The sequence below is a fragment of the Cebus imitator genome, unplaced genomic scaffold (assembly GCF_001604975.1).
Source record: "Cebus imitator isolate Cc_AM_T3 unplaced genomic scaffold, Cebus_imitator-1.0 Scaffold143, whole genome shotgun sequence".
Lineage (NCBI taxonomy): Eukaryota > Metazoa > Chordata > Mammalia > Primates > Cebidae > Cebus > Cebus imitator.
Genome location: NW_016107458.1, coordinates 4,380,118 through 4,385,368, shown reverse-complemented (window position 1 = coordinate 4,385,368; position 5,251 = coordinate 4,380,118).

The window sequence follows — 5,251 nt, the reverse complement described above, 5'->3', positions numbered from 1 at the left end:
ACAGTATAGTGCAAACATAATTTCCTATGCACTGGGAAACCAAAAAATGTGTGTCTCCTGCTTTATTGTGATATTCACTTTATTGCAGTGATCTAGAACCAAACTACTTCAAGGCATGCCTATACTTAAAACAATGATGCCTTAATTTATTTGCTTAAAATATATCTGTATGTGTATCCTAAGCAGACAAATCAAGGTATGATTATCCATATTATTAGAGGTAAGTGAAGTTTAGAGAGAGATCTCCATGCTAGACCATATTCATTTATCTGTTTGAAGAACTGTGGTTGTTATTGTCTACACTATCCCCTTGCTACTCTACCTGTAATTTCAGGGGTATTCCTGTAATTGTAATATAGTGTGATATATGTTTTTTATGTTACCAAACATAATAAACATTATTTCAGGAAAATGGAAATACCATGAACAAATGAAATGTGAAATAATGCCCTTGATAATAATTTATTTTCCTTTCTACCAACAGGGGGCAACATGAACAAGTTGCTGACTTGATGGTAGTGTCCAAACCTGTTTCAGTAAAGTTCAAAAAAGTCGTATTAGCCATGCAAGTTGAAACTATAAAACATTAGCAGGAGGAGTTCCTGTCTGGTTTCTCTGCCTGCAGTCTCACCTCTTTCTAATCCCCCTACTATAGTGCTGCTAGAAATTTCTTTCTAAAAGAGAACTCTGATATAATTCCCTTGATTTTTTTTTAAAGCCTCAATTGTACTCTATGACCCATAGGATAAAAGGCCAAGTTCTTTAGTGTGACATTTGGGTTTCTTCTCAATATGACTTAAACTTTCATTTTTCACCATTGTCCACTTTTGGAAACTTCTTTAGCCACACAAAGCTACTCATGGCTCCGCAAACACATTATACTCTTCTATACTTTGATGCTTTGCTTTGGTGGTTCTTTCGCCTGAAATTCCCCGTACTTCCACTTCCCATTGAACACTTACTTTTCATTCACTGCCTGGCTTAAAAGTCATCTTTCTGTGCAGACTTTCTTGACTTTACATTTTTGAACCTTCTTTTTCCCAAAAATAGCGTATATTACAGATTGAATTGTTTTAGAATAATCAGTTTGTATTCCTTAGCAGACTACAAGGTCTCTGAGGGTTCATGTGTCAAAAGGAAATGTCTTATTCACCTTTGTGTCTCTAGTGCCTAGCATGCAGTAAATACTCAAAATGTATGTTTGTTGAATGAACAAAGGAAAGAAGCTAAATAGAGAGTTTTCATATTGGACAAAACACCTCGTGTATAATGTTAGACAGACATTGCAGCTAAGGCATGTGGATGGTGCTTCTCACAAGTTCAGGAAGCATCAAATGTTACTAAAAGATTATTTTTGAAATATATAAATGTTTTTGGTGAATTTTAATTTCCCTACTGCCTCTTAGCAGTCAGGTTTTTTTGTAGTATAGTTAAGATGGAGGTTCTTTGGTGCAGAAGTACAGGGATATTATATTACTTACAATTTAGAGAAATCCTGGTTGCTTCAGGTCACTTATTTCTAAACCAGGTGGAATTCTACTTTTCTGCTTTTCTGGAGACAAGGGATGATCTACAATCTGTGTGTACTTGGCATACTCAGTAACCAATTCCAGTCTCATTTATGCCTGTTTGCTGAAATTAGCATTCACATAGTGACGGAAGAAGAAGGTATTCCTTTTATGATTCTGCCTCAGACTTGTACACAGCAATACATTGAAAAACACATGATGTATATACCAGTACAGATGATGTTTTGCAGAGGTAATCATTGCTATACCATCTGCCAGGTTTTGCGCTTGGTTAAAAAAAAAAAGAAAGAAATTAGTTCAGCAGGATTTGCTCTTCACGAAATCATGTTGAATTTTGCCAGTTCTATGTAATTTGATATGCTCTTGCTAATTGAGTAAGAGAAAAATGCTTTCACATTGCACTGCAGGAAAAATATGGCCATTGTCCTTATGACCCTTGTTAAAAAAAATATTCAATCATGAGTTAGACAGGGTTATAGTAAATAAAGGTGAAAATAAAAAAGACAGCTTATTAACTAATTCAAAATTGTAACTAAAACAAAACTGTTTGTAGCTACCGTAATAAAATTGATATACTACTGCCATGTCTTAAACTAAAAAGAAGGAGGAAATAGAGATCTAAAGCTAAGAGTAGGCTGCCTTCTGGGATCAAAATAGATCCAATCCAGGGCTTGGAGGTCTGTCTACTAGTAAATTTCCATAAAAAGTGTGTAGGAGTTTGTGATACATCACACATTTCTTCCTAGTTCAGAGTCGAAATTCTCACATGATGACTGTATTGCAAAATATAGGCAATCTAGCTGATGATTAGAAAAAAAGATTTGTTAAGAATTTTTTTTGCCTTTTTCTTTCTTTCTTTCTTTCTTTCTTTCTTTCTTTCTTTCTTTCTTTCTTTCTTTTTTTTTTTTTTTTTTTTTTAGACAGGGTCTCACTCTGTGACTGAGGCTAGAGTACAGTGGCATGATCACGGCTCACTGCAGCCTTGACCTCCTGGACTCAGGGGATCATCTCACCCCAGTGTCCCTAGTAGCTGGGACTACAGGTATACATCATCATGCCTGGCTAATTTTTTTTTACTTTTTGTAGAGATGGGGTTTCACCATGCTTCCCAGGCTGGTCTCAAGTTCTTGGGCTCAAGTGATTCTCCTGCTCTGACCTCCCAACGTGCTAGGTTATAGGCATGAGCCACTGTGTCCAGTCTACTATGTTAATTTCATAATGTTTGAAATTAATTCAACAAATTTATATATTCCACTAATAAAGAGCACATGCTATATGCAAGACACTGCAGGACACCAATGCTATAAATTTGTCAGTGAAACAAAAATTGTTGGCTAGGCACTGTTGCTGAGACCCGTAATCCCAGCACTTTGGGAGGCAAGGGCAGGAGGATGACTTGAGCCTATGTGTTGAAGACCACCTGAGCAACATAGTGAAACCCTATCTCTTAAAAAAAATTAGCCAGATGTGGTGGCACACACCTATAGTACCAGCTACTCAGGAGGCTGAGGTAGGAGGATTGCTTGAGCCTAGGAGATCAAGACTGCAGTGAGCCATGATCATGCCACTACACTCCAACTTGGATGACAGAGCAAGACACCGTCTCAAAAAAAAAAAATTAATACCTTGAAGAAATAGATCATAGATGTTGACCTAGATGCCATAAATTTTTTTTTCGAGATGGAGTTTCGCTCTTGTTTCTCAGGCTGGAGTGCAATGGCTCAATCTTGGCTCACTGCAACCTCTGCCTCCCAGGTTCAAGTGATTCTCCTGTCTCAGCCTCTGGAGTAGCTGGGATTACAGGTGCATGCCACCATGCCAGCCTAATTTCTGTATTTTTAGTAGCGACGATGTTTCATCATATTGGTCAGGCTGGTCTCAAACTCCTGACCTCAGGTGATCCACTCACCTTGGCCTCCCAAAGTGCTGGGATTACAGGCGTGAGCCACTGTGCCTGGCTATATTCCATAAATTTTATGGCAGTTTGTGAACATACTTGTCAGCTCCCTCTGTTTCCTCATGACATTTTACCAAAAGCTAAAGCTTCTGTTAAATTGAAAATGATTTCCATATTATGTGACTTTGAGAAAATCTGCAGGAATGGCTCTAGGTGTTCTCCACACCTTTCACATGTAGCTCTATGCTACACAGTCTTCTTCTGGGGCTTCTGGTCCCACTCTCACTCTGTTCTCTGTGCCCTGAAGGTTGACCTCTATGGACAGCATCATCTAGGGTTTCTTGTCCTTTGTTTCCATGGGGTTCAGTCAGAATGGAAGCACTGGCCTGAAATATAAGTGAAGGGGACACAGAGATTGAGAAATTAATTTGCCTTTTTTCTGCATCATGATTATGGCAGTGGCTTCATGCTCTATGAACACAGTTCCTATTTAGTGATGCCTCTTCCAAAACTCCAGGTCTTTCAAGGTTCTGGCAGCAGTTTCCACCTCTTGCTCCTTCAGGCCTAGGGGTAAGAACAGATCCCTGCTATTTTTCATCCTTGGGTGGCTCCCTGCCCCCATATTGGTTCCCTTACCTTCCCATGCCTCTCTGAACCATCCCTTCATTACTATCTTTTCACGTAAACACTTTTTTTGTGTCTCAACCAGTCTAAAGTTAAATACTTTAAGTGTGCTCTCTGCTTCTGCTAGAACTCATGAAGATTAAAAACAAACAACAAAAGTTTTATATCCAGAAGTTTTCAACGATAACATGCTGAGAGAATGAAAGCAATGTGAACTATATCTGAATCAATAGAATAAGGAAATTCAGCTTCCAAGGAGCTTGTGGACCACTTCTGCAATTCCAGAAGATAACTATATGCAATATATAGTTGGATGATTCATTTAATTATTTGTAGTCAATTAATTCACTGGGAAAAAAGTCATTCCTGTTTTTTGTTTTGTTTTGTTTGTATCCTGTGTATTCAACAAGGATAGGGGTCAAACTATTGTCTGGGAACCAAAGCTGGTCCACAAATTCTTTTTAGAAACAGAGTTTTAGTAGAATACAGCCACACCTATTTCTTTACCTCGAGTCGGTGGGTGCTTCTTGCTGCAATGACAGAGTTGAGTCACTGCAACAGAGACCTTATGGCTCACAGAGCCTAAAATATTTACTACCTGGCCTTTTACAGAAAAAGTTTGCCGACCTCTGAACTAATTGATTGAATAATATATAGTTTGTAGTTTTATTTCTTTTGGCCTCATTTAGACACAATCTTTTGTGTCTATGCTTTATGTGTCAATATGCTTATTTTATACATACGGCGGTTCAATAAATATTGATTAGTGAAGAAATTGAGAAAGCACTGACAAACCTTGAACTCACGACCTCATTTTTATGATAAACATGGAGAATATATTTTAATTTTTTTGTAAGATTTATTAGCCAAATTTTATACATGATTATAGAAATTTGGACTCTGATGTAAAAATTGTTAACCTGGGTTGCATTTGGTGGCTCACACCTGCCATCTCAGCACTTTCGGAGGCAGAGGCGGGCAGATCACTTGAGGCCAGGAATTTGAGACCAGCTTAGCCAGCATGGCAAAATCTTATCTCTACTAAAAATACAAAAATTAGCTGGGCACAGTGGCCCATGCCTGTAATGCCGGCTACTTGGAGGCTGAGGCATGAGAATCACTTGGGCCTGGGAGGCAGAGGCTGCAGTGAGCCAAGACTGCCTCCAGCCTGGGTGACAGAGCGAGACTCTGCACTCAAAAA